Here is a 24,386-nt window from a genome sequence, read left to right on the forward strand (position 1 = left end):
TTGAAACTGAGAGCTAGTTCTTTATAAAGATAAAATTGATAAACCCTTAGCTAGACTTAACAAGTAAAAAAGAGAAAGGACTCAAAAATCAGAAGCAAGAGAGGAGAAGTGAACTGACACCACAGAAATAAAAAAAAAATTAAGGAAATGCTACAAAAAATTATATGTCAACAACCTGGACAACCTAGAAGACATGGATAAATTCCTACATCTTCTCAACATGCAACATACAATACATACAATGTACAATCTTCCAAAACTGAATCAGGAAGAAATAGGATATCCAGACAGATGAGTTACTAGTGACAAAATTGAATCAGTAATAAAAAAATCTATTAAAAGAAGTCCAAGATCAAATGGATTCACAGGCGAATTCTACCAAACATTCAGAGAAGAATTAGCCATTCTGCTAAAACTATTCCAAAAATAAGAAAGAAATGAAAGCTTACAAATAAATTCTTTGAGGCCAGAATTACCCTGATACCAAAGCCAGACAAAGACACCACAGAAAACATTTCAGGCAAATATTCCTAAGGAGCATAGATACAAAAATCTTCAACAAAATATTAGGAAATGACATTCAACAGTACATTGAAGGGATTGTTCACCACTTTCAAGTGGGTTGTATTTTGAGTATGCAAGAATGGTTCAAAAAAAAAAAAAGAATGGTTCAGTATTTGCAACTCAATCAACATGATACACATCAACAAAACAATAGATAAAAATTATATGATTAACTCAATAGATCCAGAAAAAAATCTGATAAAATTCAACATCCAGGCCTAGAGGGAAAGCGAGAGGGAGACGGACGTTGAGAGAACGAGAGGGAAGGAGAGAAAATGGCGTCCATGGATTACAGTACCTACAGCCAAGCTGCAGCCCAGCAGGGCTACAGTGCATACACCGCCCAACCAACTCAAGGATATGCACAGACCACCCAGGCATATGGGCAGCAGAGTTATGGAACCTATGGACAGCCCACTGATGTCAGCTATACCCAGGCTCAGACCACTGCGACCTATGGGCAGACCGCCTATGCAACTTCTTATGGACAGCCTCCCGCTGGTTATACTACTCCAACTGCCCCCCAGGCATACAGTCAGCCTGTCCAGGGGTACGGCACTGGTGCTTATGATACCACCACTGCTCCGGTCACTACCACCCAGGCCTCCTATGCAGCTCAGTCTGCATATGGCACTCAGCCTGCTTACCCAGCCTATGGGCAGCAGCCAGCAGCCACCGCACCTGCAAGACCACAGGATGGTAACAAACCCGCTGAGACTAGTCAACCTCAATCTAGCACAGGGGGTTACAACCAGCCCAGCCTAGGATATGGACAGAGTAACTACAGTTATCCCCAGGTACCTGGGAGCTACCCCATGCAGCCAGTCACAGCACCACCATCTTATCCTCCTACCAGCTACTCCTCTACACAGCCGACTAGTTATGATCAGAGCAGTTACTCTCAGCAGAGCACCTATGGGCAGCCGAGCAGCTATGGACAGCAGAGTAGCTATGGTCAACAAAGCAGCTATGGGCAGCAGCCGCCCACTAGTTATCCCCCCCAAACTGGATCCTACAGCCAGGCTCCAAGTCAATATAGCCAACAGAGCAGCAGCTACGGGCAGCAGAGTTCATTCCGACAGGACCACCCCAGTAGCATGGGTGTTTATGGGCAGGAGTCTGGAGGATTTTCCGGACCAGGAGAGAACCGGAGCATGAGTGGCCCTGATAACCGGGGCAGGGGAAGAGGGGGATTTGATCGTGGAGGCATGAGCAGAGGTGGGCGGGGAGGAGGACGCGGTGGAATGGGCAGCGCTGGAGAGCGAGGTGGCTTCAAGAAGCCTGGTGGACCCATGGATGAAGGACCAGATCTTGATCTAGGCCCACCTGTAGATCCAGATGAAGACTCTGACAACAGTGCAATTTATGTGCAAGGCCTAAATGACAATGTGACTCTAGATGATCTGGCTGACTTCTTTAAGCAATGTGGAGTTGTTAAGATGAACAAGAGAACCGGACAACCCATGATCCATATCTACTTGGACAAGGAAACAGGAAAGCCCAAAGGTGATGCTACAGTATCCTATGAAGACCCACCAACTGCCAAGGCTGCTGTGGAGTGGTTTGATGGGAAAGATTTTCAAGGAAGCAAACTTAAGGTTTCTCTTGCTCGGAAGAAACCTCCAATGAACAGCATGCGGGGTGGTATGCCTCCCCGTGAGGGCAGAGGGATGCCACTGCCACTCTGTGGAGGTCCAGGGGGCCCAGGAGGTCCTGGGGGCCCCATGGGTCGCATGGGAGGCCGTGGAGGAGACAGAGGTGGCTTTCCCCCAAGAGGACCCCGGGGTTCCCGAGGGAACCCATCTGGAGGAGGAAACGTCCAGCACCGAGCTGGGGACTGGCAGTGCCCCAATCCGGGGTGTGGAAACCAGAACTTCGCCTGGAGAACAGAATGCAACCAGTGTAAGGCCCCAAAGCCTGAAGGCTTCCTTCCACCACCCTTCCCGCCCCCGGGCGGTGACCGTGGCAGAGGTGGCCCTGGTGGCATGCGGGGAGGAAGAGGTGGCCTCATGGACCGCGGTGGTCCCGGTGGGATGTTCAGAGGTGGCCGCGGTGGAGACAGAGGGGGCTTCCGTGGTGGCCGGGGCATGGACCGAGGTGGCTTTGGCGGAGGAAGACGAGGCGGTCCTGGTGGGCCCCCTGGACCTTTGATGGAACAGATGGGAGGAAGAAGAGGCGGGCGTGGAGGACCTGGAAAAATGGATAAAGGCGAGCACCGTCAGGAGCGCAGAGACCGGCCCTACTAGACGCAGAGACCCCGCAGAGCTGCATTGACTACCAGATTTATTTTTTAAACCAGAAAATGTTTTAAATTTATAATTCCATATTTATAATGTTGGCCACAACATTATGATTATTCCTTGTCTGTACTTTAGTATTTTTCACCATTTGTGAAGAAACATTAAAACAAGTTAAATGGTAGTGTGCCGAGTTTTTTTTCCTTCTTTTAAAGATGGTTGTTTAACTAAAGACTAAACAATGGGAACCCCTTGTGAGCATGCTCAGTATCATTGTGGAGAACCAAGAGGGCCTCTAACTGTAACAATGTTCATGGTTGTGATGTTTTTTTTTTTTTTAAATAAAATTCCAAATGTTTATAAACAGTAAAAAAAAAAAAAAAAAAATTCAACATCCATTCTTGATAAAAACCTTCAAAAAGTGGGTTTATATGGAACATATCTCAACATAATAAAAGAAAGAAATTGAGAATTCAAATGATTGGGAAGATATCCATTGCTAATGGATTGGAAGAATTAATCATGTTAAAATGCCTATACTACCCAAAGCAATCTACAGATTCAATGCAATCCCTATCAAAATATTTGAGTATTTTTCATGGAAGTAAAACAAATAGTACTAAAATGTGTATGGAGCCACAAAGCCCTGAATAGACAAAGGAATCTTGAGAAAAAAATAACAAAACTGGAGGTATAATAATCCCAGATTTCAACATATACTACAAAGCTGTAGTAATCAAAACAGTATAGTAATGGCACAAAAATAGACACAGAGATCAATGGAACAGAATAGAGAGCCCAGATACAAACCTACACTTATATGGTCAATTAATCTACAACAAAGGAGACAAGAATATACAATGGGGAAAAGACTCTCCCTTCAATAAATGGTACTGGGAAAACTGGACAACTACACATTAAAGACTGAAACTGTCTTTCTTACACCATACACCAAATAAACTCTAAATGGATTGAAGACCTAAATGTGAGATGTGAAATCATAAATATCCTAGAAGAGAACACAAGCAGTAACTTCTCTGACATCAGTCATAGAAACTTTTTTCTAGATAAGCCCCTGGAGATAAGGGAAACAACAAAAACTATTGGAACTACATCAAAATAAAAAGCTTTTGCACAGTGAAGGAAACTATCAACAAAACTAAAAGGCAAACTACCAAATGGAAGAAGATATTTGTAAATGATATATCCAATAAGGGGTTAATATCCAAAATACACAAAAAACTTCTACAGCTCAATACCAAAAAAAAAAAAAATCTGATTCAAAAGTGGGCAGAGGATCTGAATTGACATTTTTCCAAGGAAGACCTATAGATGGCAAACAGACACATGAAAAGATGTCCTACATCATTATTCATGAAGGAAATGCAAATCAAAACCACAAATGAGATATTACCTTATACCTGTCAGGAGGGATAAAATCAAGAACAGCAGAAATAGCAAGTATTGACTAGGATGTGGGGAAAAGAAACCCTTATGCACTGGTGATGGGAGTGCAAATTGGTAGGGCCACTGTGGAAAATAGTATGAAAATTCCTCAAAAAATTAAAGCTAGAGAGAGGTATTTATGATCGTCTTTGGCCATACTGCCCTGAACGCACCCAATCTTGTCTGATCTTAGAAACTAAGGAGGGTTGAGCCTGGTTGGTGCTTGGATGGGAGAAATATCATATGATCCAATAATTCTGCTACTCAGTATTTACCCAATGAAAAGAAAAACATTAATTTGAAAAGTTATATGCACCCCTCTTTTTATTGCAGCATTATTTACAGTAGCCAAGATAGGGAAGAAACCTAAGTGTATGTCAATAGAGAAATGGATAAAGGAGATATTTTACACACACACACACACACACACACACACACAGGAATATTACTCAGCCATATAAAATGATGAGATTGTTCCATTTGCAGCAATATGGATGGACTTGGAAATTCCAAGTGAAGTAAGTTAAAGACAAACACTGTATGATTTCACTCATATGTGGAATCTAAAAAAAGAAATGAATAAAAGCAGCATCAGACCTATAAGTAAAAAGAACAAACTGAGAAAACCCTCTGGTTGCCAGAGGGGAAATGGCTGGGGGGGATTGGCAAAATGGGTGAAGGGGAGTTGTTGATACAGGCTTCCAGTTATGGAGTGATAAATCACAGGAATAAAATACAGCCTAAGGAATATAATCAATGATATTGCAATAGTGTTTTTGGTGACATATAGGAGCTACACCTGTGGTGAATATAGCATGATGCATAAACTTGTTGAATCATTATGCTGTATACCTGAAACTGATGTAATATGGACTGTCAACGATATAATCAATCAATCAATAAATAAAGTTAAAAAATCATTTCTCTAATTCGTGTCTTTAAATTGGTTTATTTACCCTTAATAAAATTATTAATATGTTTGGATTCAGGGCTACCATTTTGTTACTCGTTTTTGTTTGCATTCATTTTTGGTCTTTCTTTTTTCCATTTCCTGCCTTCTTTGGGGCTATTTAAACATTTTTGTATAATTTGTTTCAATAAATCTATTGTAATTTTGACTCTACCTCTCTGATTTCTATGGTTGTCCTACGGATTATACATACACACAACTGTTTATAGTCTGCCTGGAATCAATAGTTTACCACTTAAGTGGAATAAGAAACATTATCACATATAGTTCCCTTTACCCTCTCCTTTTTATATTATAGTTGTTATACATTTTACTCATATATATTAAAAACTACAACAGACTAATTTGTATGTTGATTCACTGTAGGGTTTTATAGGGTTTCTGCAGGGCTTTGTTCTGCTTTACATACCCATGGCCTGTTTTCAGCCATTATACTTTTCAGAACCAAAGTTATCTCTTGGCTTTAATGGAATCTGATGGCTTGATTATTAGACATATGTTACTGTCCTACAGGCCCTTGAAGTTCTGTTTATTTCAAAATCTCCTTTGTTTAGATTGATTAATTTTCATTGGTCTACATTCAAGTTCCCTGACTATTCTGTAGTTTTCAATTTTTTATTAAGCTCATACAGTGAATTTTCTTATTTTGATTTTTGTAAGCTTCTAATTTTTAAAATTTAATTTAAAAATTTTTTATTTCTTTTTATTTTTATTAAAGTATAATTAATGTATAGTGTTCTATTAGTTTCTAATATAGAATATAATGATTCGATAATTCTATACATTATTCAGTGCTTCTCAAGATAAGTCTACTCTTAATCTTCTTTGTCTATTTTACCCATTCCCTCACCCACTTCTCTGGAAATCATCAGGTTTTTCCTCTTTATTTAAGTCTGGTTTTTGTCTCCTTTTTTCTTTGTTTGCTTTGTTTCTTAAATTCCACATATGTTGAAATCACATTATATTTGTCTTTCTCTGCCTGACTTATTTCACTTAGGATTATATCCTTTAGGTCCATCCATATTTCTGCAAATGGCAAGATCTCAATCTCATTCTTTTTTATGGCTGAGTAATATTCCATTATGTGTGTGTACATACATATGAATATACATACATACCACACACAACACATCTTCTGGTGGAATGAAAATTGGAAAGCCAATTTAGAATATGTTGAATAGTGTAGGGAGGTTCCTTAAACAATTAAACATAGAATTACCATATAATCAGTAATTCTACTGCTGGATATTACCCAAAGAAAATGAAAACACTAATATGGAAAGATATACGCATTCCTGTACACTTATTGCAGCATAATTCATAACAGCCAAGCTATGGAAGAAACCCAAGTGTCCATCCTTAGATGAACAAATTTTTTTTTCCTATACCTTCTATTTCTTTCCTGAGATTCTCTATTTTTCCATTGATTGTGAGTGTTTATGATGGCTTGTTAGAACATTTGTATAGTAGCTGCTGTTAAATCTTTGTTAAACAATTCCAGCAACTGTGTTATCTTGGTTTTGGTTTCTGTTGTCTTTTCCCACGTGAATTGAAATTTTTCTGCTGTTTCACATACTGATTTTACTGCAGATATTTTGAATATCATATTATGCTGGTTCCTTCAAGATTTGTAATGTGTATTTTATTTTATTTTTTTGGAATTGGTGAAATATATTTTAAGACTATGCTTCCACTGAATGACAAAACACAATAAACATAGTACGGAGAGGGGCTTATGATACACTTTTAAATGAAAAAAACCCACAATTGCAAAACAGCAAAAAGTATAGAATGATTCACATGTTCTAAGCACACACACTATGTATAATATATATATATATTTAAATATAAATATACATAAATATATATATTTACAAAATTCACAAATGCAAACATCTATCCCATTCCATTTTGTAAAACTTATTTTTTTAATTGAAGTATAGTTGACACACAATGATGCTAGTTCTTATTTGAATCCTATGGAACATCATGATATTTAATAGGCAACCAACTTGGTTATATACTACAAGTTTGTGCCTTCTGTGCACATGATTGAATGTTAATTCAGTTGTCCAATAACTAGTTTCATCAATTTTTTCAAATACTCAGCATTTTGTTTCATTTGTTTTTTTTTCACTTTCCTATTTCATTAATTTCTGTTTTTTCCTTTATTATTTTCATTCTTCTTATTTTGCATTTGTCATTCTTAAGATGAATGCTTAATTCATTGACTGATGTTTAAAAAATTGTATCAGGGTAAAGTTCTAATTTTGTATATTCTTCCTATAAAAATTTCCTGTTATTATTTCTCTCTTAGAGGTGCTTTATATGTAATTTATCTGTAATTTCAATATGTTAAATATTCATTTAATTAAATTTAAAATATTTTGCAAACTCAGGGAACCTGAGTGGCTCAGTTGGTTAAGCTTCTGACTTTAGGTCATGATTTCAAGGTCCTGAGATGGACCCCACATTTGACTCCCCGTTTAGCAGGGAGTCTACTTGTCCCACTCCCTCTGCCCTCCTCCCCCATTCTCTCTCTCAAATAAATAAATTAAATTAAAAAAATTTGTAAACTCATGCGATTTCTTTTTTAAATCATGAGTTACTTAGAAGATACTGTTTAATATAAAATATTTGACTTTTAAAAAAATTTTAATTTTTATTATTTTAATTTGTGATCTACAGACATATTCTATATTATCTCTGTCTTTTTGACTTTCTCTTTTTTCTTTATATTTAAACATTCCACATTTTTGTTATATGCTTATTACTTGTAAATAAGACTTATGCTCAATTATATATTTTTCTAAATCAGTGCAAAAAATCTTCTAAAATAGAATTTCTTTAAATACATAAGGCATTTACATTGTTCAGAATTATAACAACTGTACTTTAGTTCTTATATTTTAAGTTTCTCCCATGTCTTTTTTCCAACTACACTTTTCCATCATTCTTGATTCCTTTCTCTGCAAAGTAGATAACCGAAATAATTCTCCTGAGTATTCTCTAGATTTTCCTTACATAACAAATAGAAATACATATTTTTAATGTTATTGCTTTTATAACACAAGGTTGCATAACATACATATTGTATTTTGTTTTTACAACAAAAATCCTTGAACACTTTCATATCAGCAGAGAACTTCATTTATTTTACTGCTGTGTAATATTTTATTTCCTAAATGCCATTTAACCTGACAACTATTTACAGATATCCAAATTTTTCTCATTCTTTTGTCATTCATATAATGCTAAACTAAAATATATGGTTTTTATGCTTTTTAAAATAAAGTCCCAGAAATAGTAGTAATAGGTTACAAGTTATATATGTTTCTAAATAAATTTGAATACAATTACCTTTATAAACATGGTAAGTCAGCCAATACAGTTTTTTAATTTTATTATTATTTTTTAAAAATCTATGTGTAACATGGGACTTGAAATCATAACTCCAAAATCAAGAGTCACATGCTCTCATGACAGCCATCCAGCCACCTCACAAGTGATGTATCTTTTGAATATTGATGGCTTTGCCAAATTTTCTTCAACAAGAATAGTGCCAATTTACATTTCCATAAGCAATGCATGAGAATGCCTGTTTTTGTCTAAACTTTTCAATAGTTTGTTTTGGATAACTTTTGGATATTTATCAAATGACTGAAAATTTGGATGTTTATAAATAGCTGAAAACTGTGTCATGATACAGTTCTAATTTTGCATTTTCTTTATTATTAGGGCAGTTGAACATCTCTCACATTTAAGGATTATTTATATTTCCTGTCCTGTCAACTAATTTTTCATATTCTTGGTTTAATTTCCAGTTGGGTTGTTCATCATTTTATGAATGATATTAGGAAATTTTAACATAGAAGGAAGTTTTATTTCCTTTTATTTTCTTTTGGTATATATTGCACAGGTATTTCCTCAATAATTTTATTTGTTCTTGTTTGTTTTTTACCTTTTTTAACCATACAGCATTTATATTTATGGAATTTAATTCATCAGGCTTTTTAAAATAATTTTTGGATTGAGTCATGGATAGAAAGTTATGTGAGGATTAGAAAAAATTATCTCCTGTTTTCTTTTAGTGTTTTATGGTTTATTTTTATATTTAAATATATGATCTACTTGGAATTTAATTTTTATGAGCATTCACTCTTCTATTTTTCTGTCATATCTAATTGTCCTAATGCCATTCATTAATAGCTCACTTTTCTGTCAAAAAGGTTGCTGCCTGTGTTCTTTAGGATTTTGATGGATTCCTGTCTCACATTTAGGTCTTTCATCCATTTTTGAGTTTATTTTTGTGCATGGTGTAAGAAAATGGTTCAATATCATTCTTTTGCATGTGGCTGTCCAATTTTACCAACACTGTTGAAAAAACTGTCTTTTTTTCTACTGGACATCCTTTCCTGCTTTGTCAAAGTTGACTTTAGAGTTGAGGGTTCTTTTCTGGGTTCTCTACTAGGTCCCACTGATCTAAGTGTCTGTTTTTGTGTCAGTTCCATACTGTCTTGATGATCAAAGCTTTGTGATACAGCTTGTAGTGCAGAAGTATGATGCTGCCAGCTTTGGTTTCCTTTTTCATCATTCCTTTGGCTCTTTGGGGTCTTTTCTGGTTCCATACAAATTTTAGGATTGTTTGTTCCAGCTCTGTGAAAATGTTAATGGTGTTTTGATAGAGATTACATTGTATGTGTATATTGCTTTGGGTAGGATAGACCTTTTTTTTTTAATAATAAATTTGTTTTTTATTGGTGTTCAATTTGCCAACATAGAGAATAACACCCAGTGCTCATCCCGTCAAGTGCCCCCCTCAGTGCCCGTCACCCATTCACCCCACCTCCTGCCCTCCTCCCCTTCCACCACCCCTAGTTCATTTCCCAGAGTTAAGAGTCTTTATGTTCTGTCTCCTTTTCTGATATTTCCTACCCACTTCTCCCTTCCCTTCTATTCCCTTTCACTACTATTTATATTCCCCAAATAAATGAGAACATATAATGTTTGTCCTTCTCCGATTGACTTACTTCACTCAGCATAATACCCTCCAGTTCCATCCACGTTGAAGCAAATGGTGGGTATTTGTCGATTCTAATGGCTGAGTAATATTCCATTGTATACATAAACCACATCTTCTTTATCCATTCATCTTTCAATGGACACCGAGGCTCCTTCCACAGTTTGGCTATTGTGGACATTGCTGCTATAAACATTGGGGTGCAGGTGTCCCAGCATTTCATTGCATCTGCATCTTTGGGGTAACCTTTTAACAGTATTTGTTATTTCAATCCATGTGTATGGAATGTTTTTCCATTTCTTTGTGCCTTTCTCAATTTCTTTCTTGAGTGTTCTATAGTTTTCTGAGTACAGATACTTTACCTCTTTGGTTAGGTTTATTCCTAGGTATCTTAATGGGTTTTGGTATGATTGCAATTGGGACTGATTCCTTGATTTCTCTTTCTTCTGCCTCATTATTAGTGTATACCAATGAAACTAACTTCTGTAACTTTGCTGAATTCCTGTTTGAGTTCTAGCATCTTTGGGTGGAGTCTTTTGGGTTTTCAATGTAGAGTATCATGTCATCTACGAAGAGTGAAAGTTTAACCTCTTCTTTGCTAATCTGGATGGTTTTAATACTTTTGTTGTCTGATTGCTGAGGCTAGGACCTCTAGTATTGTGTTGAACAGTGGTGGTAAGAGTGGTGGCATCCCTGTTGTGTTCCTGACCTTAGGGGAAAAGCTCTGAGATTTTCCCCATTGAGGATATTTGCTGTGGGTTTTTCATATATGCCTTATATAATATTGAAGTATGTTTCTTCTATCCCTACACAGCAGAGTTTTATCATGGAAGTTTGCTGTATTTTATCAAATGCTTTTTCTACAAATATTGAGAGGATCATTAGTTTCTTGTCTTTTCTTTTATTAATGTAGTGTATCACACTGACGGATTTGCAGATGTCGAATCATGCTTGCAACCCAGAAATAAATTTCACTTGGTCATAGTGAATAATCCTTTTAATGTGCTATTGGATCCCATTGGCTAGTATCTTGGTGAGAATTTTGGCATCCATGTTCATCAGGGATATTGATCTGTAATTCTCCTTTTTGGTGAGGTCTTTGTCTGGTTTTGGGATTAATGCAGTGCTGGCCTTGTGGAATGAGTTTGGAAGTTTTCCTTCCATTTCTATTTTTTTGGACTAGCCTCTGAAGAATAGATATTAATTCTTCTTTAAATATTTGGTAGAATTCTGCTGAGAGGCCACCTGGCCCTGGATCCTTTATTTTTTATTACTACTTTATTTATTTATTTTATTTTTTAAAAAATATTTTTAAAATTTATTCATGAGAGACACACACAGAGAGAGGCACAGAGACATAGGGAGAGGGAGAAGCAGGCTCCATGCAGGGAGCCCAATGTGGACTTGATCCCCGGACTCCGGGACCACACCCTGGGCTGAAGGCAGGCACTCAACTGCTGAGCCACTCAGGGATCCCTTGATTACTACTTTTTTTTTTTTTTAAGATTTTATTTATTTACTCATAGAGGCACACAAAGAGAGAGAGGCAGAGACACAGGCAGAGGGAGAAGCGGGTTCAATGCAGGGAGCCCAACGGGGGACTCGATCCCAGGTCTCCAGGATCACACCCTGGGCTTCAGGCGGTGCTAAACCGCTGCACCACTGGGGCTACCCTTGATTACTACTTTAATTTATTTGCTAGTTATGGGTCCACTTAAGTTTTCTATTTCTTCCTTTTTCAGTTTTGATAGTTTATATGTTTCTAGGAATGCATCCAATTCTTTCAGATTGCCTAATTTGTTGGCATATAATTGCTCATAATATTTTCTTGTAATTGCTTGTATATTTGATGTCTGTGATCTCTCCTCTTTCATTTATTATTTTATTTATTTGGATCCTTTCTTTTTTCTTTTTGATAAGTCTGGCTAGTGGTTTATTGATCTTATTAATTCTTTCAAAGATCTAGCTCCTGGGGATCCTTGGATGGCTCAGTAGTTTAGCGCCTGCCTTCAGCCCAGGGTGTGATCCTGGAGTCCTGGGATTGAGTCCCACGTTGGGCTCCCGGTGTGGAGCCTGCTTCTCCTCTGCCTGTGTCTCTGCCTCTCTCTCTTTCTGTATGTCTTTCATGAATAAATAAATAAAATCTTAAAAAAAAAAGAACTAGCTTCTAGATTCATTGATCTGTTCTACTGTTCTTTTGATTTCTTTTAAGATTTTATTTATTTATTCATGATAGTCACAGAGAGAGAGAGAGAGAGAGAGAGGCAGAGACACAGGCAGAGGGAGAAGCAGGCTCCATGCAGGGAGCCCGACGTGGGATTTGATCCAGGGTCTCCAGGATCGCGCCCTGGGCCAAAGGCAGGCGCTAAACCGCTGCACCACCCAGGGATCCCTCTTTTGATTTCTATATCATTGATTTCTGCTCTAATTTTTATTGTTTCTCTTCTGCTGGATTTAGGCTTTCTTTGCTGATCTTTTCCCAGGTCTTTTAGGTTTAAGGTTAGGTTGTATATTTTAGACTTCTCTTGTTTATTGAGAACGGCCTGTATTGCAATATACTTCCCTTTTGGACTGCCTTTGCTGCATCTCAAGGGTTCTGAACTTGGGATTTTCATTTATTTCCATATATATTTTTAAAATTCTTCCTAATTTTCTGGTTAACCCATTCATTCTTTAGTAGAATGCTCATTAACTTCCATGTATTTATGTTCCTTCCAAATTTTCTCTTGTGATTGAGTTCAAGTTTTAAACATTGTGGTATGAAAATGTGTATCGTATAATCTCAGTCTTTTGGAAACAGTTAAGAACTAATTTGTGACCCAGTATGCAATTTAATCTAGAGTATGTTCTATTTGCATTTGAGAAGAATGTGTACTGTTGCTTTAGGATGAAATGCTCTGAATATCTCTGTGGAGTCCATATGGTCCAGTGTGGCATTCAAAGTCCTGTTTCCTTGTTGATTTTCTGCTTAGATGATCTGCCCATTGCTGTGGGTGGGTTAGTGGTTAAAGTCTCCTACTATTATTGTATTATTATAAATGTGTTTCTTTAATTTTGTTATTAATTGGTTTATATAATTGGCTGCTCCCAATTTAGGGTCATAAATATTTACAGTTGCTAGATCTTCTTATTGGATAGACCCTTTTATTATGGTATAGAGTCCTTTTTCACCTCTTACTGCAGTCTTTAGTTTAAAATCTGGTTTGTCTAAGAATTGCAACTCCAGCTTTTTTTTCAATGCCCATTATCATGATAAATGGCTTTCCACCCCCTCACTTTCAATCTGGAGGTGTGTTTGTGTCTAAAATGAGTTGGAGGGGAGGTTGATGGGGTAGATGAGGTAATTGGATGATGGGCATTAATAAGGGCACATGATGTGATGAGCACTGGGTATAACTTGCAACTGATAAATAATTGAACACTACATCTTTTTTTTTTAAAAAAAAGATTTTATTCATATATTCACAAGAGACACACAGAGAGAGGCAGAGACACAGGCTTTTTTAAGCTTTTATTTATTTATTCGTAACAGACACAGAGATAGAAGCAGAGAGAGACACAGGCAGAAGGAGAAGCAGGCTCCATGCAGGAAGCCCAATGTGGGACTCGATCCCAGGACTCCAGGATCATATCCTGGGCCAAAGGTAGGTGCTCAGTTGTTAAGCCAACCAGGCATCCCTGAACATTACATTTAAAACCAATGATATAGTATATGTTGAATAATTGAATTTAAATAAGAAGAAATAAATAAAATACATCTCTTGTAGACGGCATATCAATGGGTCTTTTAAAAAAATCCAATCTGATACACTGTGTCTTTTGATTGGAACATAGTCCATTTACATTCAGAGTAATTGTTGAAAGATATGAATTTAGTGCCATTGTATTACCTGTAAAGTCATTGTTTCTGTAGATTGTCTCTGTTCCTTTCTGGTCTTTGTTACTTTTGGGCTCTCTCTTCATTTAAAAGATCCCCTTTAATATTTCTTGCAGACTGGTTGAGTGTTCGTGAATTCCTTTAGTTTTTGTCCTGGAAACTCTTTATCTCTCCTTTTATTCTAAATGACAGCCTTCCTGTATAAAGTGTTCTTGGCTGCATATTTTTCTCATTTAGCAGCTGGAATATATCATGCCAGTTCTTTCTGACCTGCCAGGTCTCTGTGGATAAGTCTGCTACCAGCCTTATGTTTTAACCCTTATAGGTTAAGGACCTCTTTCAGGAACTACTTTCAGGATTTTCTCTTTATCTCTGAAGTTTGCAAACTTCACTGTTACATGTTGGGGTGATGACCTATGTTTATTGATTTTGAGAGGCATTCTCTGTGCCTCTTGGACTTGAAAGCCTGTTTCCCTTCTCAGATTAGGGAAGTTCTCAGCTATGATTTGTTCAAATAAACCTTCTGCTCCCCTTCCTCATCTGGGACCCCTATTGTTGAATATTATTTTGCTTTGTGGTATCACTTATTTCTTGAATTCACCCTTCATGATCTAGTAGTTGTTTTTTTCTCAGCTTCCTTATTAGTCATTTTTTTTTGTTTTCTATTTCACTGACTTTCTTGTCTGATTAGAGCCTCCATTTTTGACTATATCTCAGTAATAGCATTTTTAATTCAGACTGATTAGATTTTAGGATTTTTTTATTTATAAAGTAATGGATATTCCACTGTCTTCTATGCTTTTTAAAAGCCCAGCTAGTATCTCTACAGTTATTTTTTTTGAATTCTAGTTCAACATCTTACTTATATCTGTATTGGTTAAATCCATGGCAGTGAGTACTACTTCCTGTTCTTTCTTTTGGGGTGGGTTTCTACATCTCTTCATTATGTTCAGAAAAGAATAGATGAAAGAGAGAGAAAGGTGAAAAGTAACAAAATTTAAAAATACAAACAAACCAAAAGAAAAGAGAAACAAGACAGAATAAGAAAAAATCAAACAAGTAAAACAGAACAAAATAATAAACTAGATCCTGGGTATATTTTGGTCTGTTTATTAAAAGAAACAAGATACCAAAATGGGAAAGATTTATATATATATATATATATATATATATATATATATATATATATTAAAATGCAATGAAAGGAAAACAAAAATACTATATATAATTACTATATATGCTATATATATAAACACTATATATATACTATATATAATTAAAATAAATGATAAAATAGGAAAATAGCTAGAAAAAACTGAAAAATTAAATAATTTAAAAAAATCACTACCTCTATATACCATTTTCCCCAAGAGATAAGGTTTTGCAGTTCTCTATGATCGGGAAACTTGGTGTTAGGTGGTTGTTCCTGCTGGTCCTCTGGAGGAAGGGCCTGCTGTGCTGAATCTCAGGTGTCTTTGCCTTGGTGGAATTGTGCCCCATCTTACCAGGGCTCAGCCTCAGTGTAAGCAGCCTGGATTGCACTATGTGGTGCTCTTTTGCTCCCTGAAGGCTTTCAGCACCAACGTAGGGGATGAAAATGGCAGCCCCTATCTCTAGCATGGGAAAGGATAGTTCCTTCCCCCTACTCTTCAGTGAGCCCTCACAGAAAATCAGCCAATCATTCTTGTCTTTCTGGTTTCAGTCCTAACTTTGTGTTCACCCAGCCTGTGACTGGTGTTTTTATCTCAGGCATATGACCCAGTCTTTAGTTTCTAAACCAGCCCAAACTGGCACCATTCCTCACAGAGGGTAGAAGGGGGTCTCCCCATGCTTCTGTCTTTTGTTGGGCCACTGCCTCAGAGTGATTGCACAACTGTGCAGTAGTTGGAAGCTTATGGCAAAGCCAAGCATAAAGCTGGCACCGAGACTCACTGTTTTCAGCCAGCTTCCCTGCTCTGAACTGGGAACTCTGCCACACTCAGGTACCCCGGTTCTTTTTGTGATCCTGGGTATCCCAAGACCATGCTGTCTACTTGGGATTCTGCTCCACTTTGTCACCTAAGCATGTCTCAGCCAAGGATGTCCCCAACTGTAGCAGACTTCTAAAAGTTCTGATTTGGCACTTTGCTGCTTATAACATTTTCTGGTAGCCACCTTAACCAAGCTCCCTCCCCTCCACAGTTTATCTTCTGAGATACACCCAGATCATGTCTCTACATCTTCTACCTTCCAGAAAGTGGTCACTTTTCTATTTGTAGATTTGCAGCATTCTTTTCTCAGCTCTCTGGTTGACTTTGCATGTGTCCAGAAAGATTTGATAACTGTCTATTTGAATTCCAGGGACTAGGGACACCTAGGTGGCTCAGTGGTTGGGCACCTGCCTTCAGATCCGGTCGTGATCCTGGGGTCTGGGATCGAGTCCCACATCAGGCTCCCTGTGAGGAGTCTGCTTCTCCCTCTGCCTATGTCTCTGCCTCTCTCTCAGTCTGTGTCTCATGAATAAATAAATAAATCTTTTAAAAAAAGAGAATTCCAGGGACTAGATGAAATTAGGGTCCCCTACACTTCTGCCATCTTAACTCCTTCCTTCCATAGCCATTTTTAAAACTGTGACATACATTAGAACTAATTACCTTTATTGAATAAGATATCATATTATAATTTAGTGTTTATTAAATTCAAAATATATTAAGTTTATCTAACCACAGTGTCTTAATTAGTTCAGGCAGTTATAACAAATTACCCCAGACTGGGAGGCTTAAATTACACATAATTATTTCTCACAATTCTGGAGGCTAGGAAGACCAAGGCCATGCTGTTGGCCAGATCTGGTTCTTGGTAAAGGCCCTCTTCTGGATTTTCAGACAGCCATCTTTTCCTTGTATCTTCAAATGGCAGAGAGCAAGAAACAAACAAGCTGTCATATGTCTTTTCCTATATGGTGCTAATTACATTCATGAGGGTGGAGCCTTCATGACCTAGCTACTGCCCAAAGTTTCCACTGCCTAAAACCATCACATTGGGTTTTAGGATTTCAAATTACAGATTTTACTGAGGGACACAAATATGTAGTCTATAACATATAGAATATTTAGCAATATACAGTTATGTGTAAGAAATTCCAGAACTTTGTACTAGGAAAAAATGCCACATTTAAACAAATACTACACTATGTTCATTTTTTTCCTCTAGGTTTCTATATCCATGATCAAATTCCCCCAAGTCTTCGACGATAATGTTGTCTCCTTAAATTAGTGGCCCTCCACAATTTAGACCCTACTTTTCATTAAATCTGACTTTCAGCATCAGTCATGCTGGCTACATTCATATATTTGATATGCTTCTTTTATGTTACTACTTTTTACCATTTGTTCTCAGGGCTTAGAAGACTGCCTATTATTCAGGCTTCCACTGGTTAGCAGCTCAAAGCCCTCAGGCACTGAGACTGTGTGGTTCACCATAAATACCAAGTCTAATACAGATGCCCAACAGATATTTTTTATTTCCTCTTGCCTGGACAATCCTCTCCTGACTATACTCTTCATATAAATTTTACCCATTTTTTAAAATCCAGGCTCAGATTTTATCTTTTTTTTTTTTTTTTAAGAAAACTTTGTTATCTCAACCTATTCCCAAGTGTGTTTTTTTAAGAAAACTTTGTTATCTCAAACTGCTCCCAAATGTGTTTGCATAAACACTACTTTTGGAGGATGTTAATATGGTATTACAGACAAAAAGGAATTTTACTATATAGAATCCTATCTGCAGACCTTGTCAGATCTTTTAAAATTTTGATCCATATTTTGATTATTCAATAAATGAATATATAATAAAAAATTTTTGATTAGAGAAATTTTTCTCCATGGAATGCCAGTTTAGTAAGAGTGTTCTCTGGGCACATATTGGCAAGTTTATTGATTATTTGATTCCTTATACCTCTGAGTTCCTATGCAAATTATAATCACTAGGACACTGTTTAGTAGTCTTTTTTTTTTTTTAGTCACTAAATATGTTTCTTTATGTATTTCCCAGTTTTTGTGTTACCTTATTTATTATATAAAAGTACAGGTAAACATTTATTTATTTATTTTTAGATTTTTATTTTATTTATTCATTTATTATTCACACATACAGAGAGAGAGAGAGAGAGAGAGAGAGAGGCAGAGACACAGGCAGAGGGAGAAGCAGGCTCCATGCAAGGAGCCTGATGTGGACTCGATCATGGGACTCCAGGATCATGCCCTGGGCCGAAGGCAGGCGCTAAACCGCTGAGCCACCCAAGGATCCCCATAAAACATTTAATATTTCATTTAAATAGTGAAAATGAAAGAAATCAGACATTTTAGTGGCTTAAATCAAGGAGATGATTATAATTGGATAATATAATTGCCTATAGTTTCCTGGTACTATGTGTAAAAATTCATGTTATAGAGCTATCAATTTCTCACAAAAATATAATTTAAAAATGTGTTTTCCTGACAAAATCCAAGCAAGAATATGACACAAGTATTCATATTCTTTCATAAGAGGCATTGTGAAGTAAATTATAGAATATTTTTGTTTACCATTTTCCAGAAATCTGAAGAACTTTCTTCCGTGGGGGAAATAATATTAATCTATAATTCAGTGAAGGAATTTCTGTGAGACTCCGAGATAACAACAAGAGTATTAGGATATATGTTCACCTGCAAGAAACAGAAACTTAAGGTAGAGTTCAAGTAAATGAAATCTTTATTTTCCTTTTACCTAGTGGCCTGGAGGTACAAAGCCTAGGTCTGGTCCCACCTTCCAATCTCTGAGATTATCCATGGACTGGGATTCTTTATATCTCACTGCTTCACATTTCTGGACTGTTACCCTCATTGTCACCATGGTCATGACTGACCAAGATGGCTCAGTTCCACATCCTCAATCAAGGCCAGTACAAGAAGGAGAAGAGTATGGAGAAGCAGCACCCTTTCCTTCTACTCACATCCCAGTGTCCTGTACATCTTTGTATGGCCAGAATGTAGATGGTAGATGCAGAGATGTGGTTTTTATTCTGGTTGGTCATGTGCGTGATAAAATAAGGATTCTCTGATAAAAGAAAGGACAATGAATATTGGAAGAAAAATAGTAATCTCTGCCACAGCTTTCTTTCCTGCTGTGTCTAAATTATCAAGGAGGAAGAAAATATGTACATTAAAGTATTTCTTGAAATGTCTTAGTTGAGCTTTGGACAAACACTATATTTTAAGTTGAAGTCCTAAAGTACATGATTAATGTAAATAGTTTATATTGTTTGTTAAGGTAAAGGCCTTGGATATTAGATTTCAGAGGTGAGGGAGGCAGTGGTTCTCTTTGTAGAAGTGAAACAAATGCTTTTCTGTCCCAGGCTAAAATTAAAGCCACACTGGTATTAGCACAGTAGTAGGGAAGGCTCAGAGATGCTTTCTAAAGGACAGTGGATTAGCCTCAAACTTTTCTCCCAAACTAGAGACAGATTTTCCAATTATTGACCATACAGACAGTAGTACTTGAAGTTCCATAATTACCACTTTGGCCTTTTTATTGGTTTACCATTGGCAGAGTAATGCTGTATTACAAGCCACTTTAAAACTTAATGACTCAAAACAACCACCACTTACTTATCTCATAGTTCTGTGAGTAATAAATGTTAGCTGGGATCAGTTTGGTTCTCTCATGCTTCATGAGTCAGATGTGGGTCTGGAAGTCTGCCCTTTTGCTCTTGTCTAGCCTTGCTCCCAGGCCTGGGCCTTTGATAGGAGAACTGAGTGATTCAGTTCTGTTCCCCACGGGCTCTCACCCTCTAGTGAACTATCCAGGCTGAAGTAGGGGTCCAAGTGAATAATAGAATGTGTGCTAGGGCTAGAACTGGCATACCATAACTTCCAAAACATTCTATCAGCAGAGGTGAATCACATGCCCAGTTAAAAGTTAAAGTATAGGATTGGAGGTTGAGAAGATGGTGGAGTAGGAAAACCCTAAGCTTGCTTTATCCCACAGATACAACTAGATAACACTCATATCAGTATAAATAACCCAGAAAACGAGACAAAGACTGGCAGAATGAACTCCACAACTAAAGGTAGAAAAGAGGCCACATAGAAGAAGGTAGGATGGGTGAAGACACAGTTAGGGAGCAAAAGAGACCTTGGCTGTCTGCTGGGGAAAGAGCTGGTGGTGCAGAGAAGGGTGTCTAAAACAGACTGCCACATCAGGGATCCTGCACAGAGAAGATGGATCCCATAACATTTGGCTTTGAAGCCTCAGCAAGAGGGGCTGAATCTCTTGAGTTCTTACAACAAGTGGACTTAAAGCCTGGACTTTTAAAATTCAGCAGGTTCAGCTCTGGGAGAGCCTGGAGGGCATTAGGAAACTGAGTCCTCACTCATATAGACAATAGGACAAACAGCCAGTGCAGATATAGTTTGGAAGCAGTGGTTTGAAAAAATCCCTTTGGGGCACATGGGGGAGATAGTGATTTACTATGGGAGGGCATAGCCCAGACAGGCAGAGATCATGGGGAGACCCCTCCAGGAACAGACAAGCTGACAGGAGCTACTTCCATCCGCTACTCCCCAGTGTAAATACATTGCTATCTGAAGGAACCAGCATACCTAACATGCTTACATCAAGCCCTGCCCCTTATGCTTTGGCAGATCCACCCTTTCCAGTCATACTTGCCTCAGTCCCTGCTCTGCAGAGCCTCTCTCACAGAAGACCTGCACAAACCTTGCCAGCACCATCTCTGACCCACACCATTTGCTGGGTCTCAGTTCAGGCAGTGATGGTGGCAGGGCCAATTTTGTAAGCAGATCACGGCACATCTTGTTAAAATGCACCCCAGCCAACCAGGGACAAAACACTGCCTGCAAATGTGAACTGGTGCAGCCACTCTGAAAAGCTGTGTGGAGGTTCCTCAAAGTGTTAAAAATAGATCTTCCCTACGACCCAGCAATTGCACTACTGGGGATTTACCCCAAAGATACAGATGCAGTGAAACGCCGGGATACCTGCACCCCGATGTTTATAGCAGCAATGTCCACAATAGCCAAACTGTGGAAGGAGCCTCGGTGTCCATCAAAAGATGAATGGATAAAGAAGCTGTGGTCTATGTATACAATGGAATATTACTCAGCCATTAGAAACGACAAATACGGGATCCCTGGGTGGCGCAGCGGTTTGGCGCCTGCCTTTGGCCCAGGGCACGATCCTGGAGACCCCGGATCGAATCCCACGACGGGCTCCCGGTGCATGGAGCCTGCTTCTCCCTCTGCCTGTGTCTCTGCCTCTCTCTCTCTCTCTCTGTGTGACTATCATAAATAATAAATAAAAACTAAAAAGAAAAGAAAAGAAAAGAAACGACAAATACCCACCATTTGCTTCGACATGAATGGAACTGGAGGGTATTATGCTGAGTGAAATAAGTCAATTGGAGAAGGACAAACATTATATGGTCTCATTCATTTGGGGAATATAAGAAATAGTGAAAGGGAATAAAGGAGAAAGGAGAAAAAATGAGTGGGAAATATCAGAAAGGGAGATAGAACATGAGAGACTCCTAACTCTGGGAAACCAACTAGGGATGGTGGAAAGGGAGGTGGGTGGGGGGTGGGGGTGACTGGGTGATGGGCATTGAGGGGGGCACTTGACAGGATGAGCACTGGGTGTTATTCTGTATGTCGGCAAATTGAACACCAATAAAAAATAAATTTATATTAAAAAAAAACACTACCTGCATAAGACAAGAAAGCCTCTGCAGAAAACTAGACCAAGGGATAAAATGGCCAGGACTCAAGAGCAGAGTACATTTAACACACATAGGAGACAGTCTCTGAAGCACCAGACCCTGGGAAACGGGACATTGCACTATGTGGTACGACAGGACCTCTTCTTCCTAAGATCATTACATTCAAGAGCAAGAGATGTAGCTGCATTTCCAAACACACAGAAATGGACACAGAGAGTTAGACAAAATGGACAGAGGAACACATATCAAATGGAAGAATAGGACCAAATTACAGCAAGAGATCTAAAAGAAACAGATATAAGTAATATACCAGATGGAGAATTTAAAGTAATAATCATAAAGGTACTTTCTGGATGTGAGAAAAGGGTGAAGGACATCAGTGAGACCCTTTACATGAGATAAGAACCAGTCAGAGGTGAAGAACACAATAAATGAAATTGAAAATACGTTTGATGTAATAAATAGCAGACTAGAAGAAGCAGAACAAATCAGTGACCCGGAGGACAGAGTAATGGAAAGTAGTCAAGCTGAAGAAATGAGAGAAGGAAGAATTATGCAAAATGACAACAGACTTAAAGAATTCATGACTCCATCAACTGTAGTAACATTTTCATTATAGGGATCCCAGAAGGAGAAGGGAGAAAAGGGGGCACAATATTTGTTTAAGGAAATAATAGCTGAAAACTTCCATTATCTGGTGGAAGGAAACAGATATACAGGTCCAGAAAGTACAGGAGGTACACCAAATCAACCCAAGGAGTCCACACCAGGACATATAATAATTAAAATGGCAAAGAGTAGTGATAAAGAAAAAATTTTTTAAGGAGCAAAAGAAAAGACAATTACAGACAAAGGACACCTCATAAGGCTATTAGTAGATTTTTCATCAGAAAATGCAGGCCACAAGAGAGTGGCATGATATATTCAAAGTGCTGAAAGGGAAAAATCTGCAGCCAGATAGAATACTCTATCCATGAAGGTTATCATTCAGAATAGAAGGAGAAATAAAGAGTTTCTCAGACAAACAGAAACTAAAGGAGTTCATGACCACTAAGCCAGGGCTAGAGACATATTAAGAGGAACTCTGAGTGGAAAGGAAAGACCATAAATGACAGTATGAGAAGTTGGAAGCACAACAGCAGTACAAAAAAGTAGTTCTTAAAAATCAGTCAAAAGATTCACAAAATAAAAGGTTATAAAATATGACATCATATATCTAAAATGTTGTATGAGGGGGAGAGGAGTAAAGAATGTGTTCAAACTTAAGCAACCATCAACTATATATATTGTACTACACACAGAAGATGTTATGTACAAACCTAATGATAACCACAAATCAAAAACTGATAGTATATATGCAAAGAGTGAAGAGAAATGAATCCAAGTATATCAGTAAAGAAAGCCAACAAACCATGAAAGAGAGCAAAAAAAGAAAATATCAGAGAAAAATTACTAAACAACCACAAAACAAGCAACAAAATGGCAAACACATATCTACCAATAATTACTTTTAATGTAAATGGACTAAATACCTCAATCAAAAGACATAGGGTGAGAGAATGGGTTAAAAAAAAAAAACAACTAAGACCCATCTATATGCTGCTTATAAGAGACTCATTTCAGACCTAAGGTCACCTGCAGATTGAAAATGAGGGAAAGGAGAAATATTTATCATGCAACGGGTGACAGAATAAAAGCTGGGGTGATAATACTTATATTGGATAAAATAGACTTAAAAACAAAGACTGTAACAAGAGATAAAGGATTCTATATAATAATAAAGGGAACAAACCAACAAGAAGATACAATGATGGAAGCTAAGATGGCAGCACACTAGGTGGGCCCTAGGCTCATCTACTCCCTTAAACATAACTGGATAATTATCAGATCATTAGAAATACCCCAGAAATCAACCTGAAGACTGACAGAACAAACTCTACAACTAAAGAAGGAGAAGAAGCCACTTCAGAGAAGGTAGGAGGTGCAGAGACATGGTTTAAGGGAGAAATGGATCACAGGTGCTGGCAAGGGGAGAGAACTGTGGTCACAGAGAAAGGTGAGAGAGGGGGAGCACACAGGGGAACACAAAAGCAAAACATTTCCTCAAAGCCATTGGCTGGGAAAACAAAATTTTCCTGCGTTCTTGTAACCAGTGGGGCTTAAAGACTGGAATTTTAAAGATTGGGGGCTTGGCTAGAATAGAGCTTTGAGGGCACTGCCCTACTCCTGGATGGCACAGAAACAGTGATCTGAACTCTTGGGACACATGGGGTTGGGGGAAGGGAGTAGGTGGGTATTATTCACTTTGGAGCATATCCCTGAGAGGTAGCATTCAGGGTGGTGTCTCTCTGGGGACAAAGGGTGCATGGCCAGAGATCTAAGTGAAACAGATATAAGTAACATGTATGATGGATAATTTGAATCAATAATCATAAGGCTGGTCTTGAGAAAAGAATGAAAGACTTCAGGGAAGTCCTTACCACAAAAGAATCAGTCAGAAATGAAGAATGCAGTAACAA

General features: G+C 37.8%; 1 pseudogene; it reads left to right on the forward strand.

The window, feature by feature from the left end:
• The first annotated feature begins 786 nt into the window (after window positions 1–786).
• Window positions 787–2,985, forward strand: LOC140634991 (RNA-binding protein EWS pseudogene; annotated as a pseudogene).
• The last annotated feature ends 21,401 nt before the right edge of the window (window positions 2,986–24,386 follow it).

The sequence above is a fragment of the Canis lupus genome, chromosome 6 (assembly GCF_048164855.1).
Source record: "Canis lupus baileyi chromosome 6, mCanLup2.hap1, whole genome shotgun sequence".
NCBI lineage: Eukaryota > Metazoa > Chordata > Mammalia > Carnivora > Canidae > Canis > Canis lupus.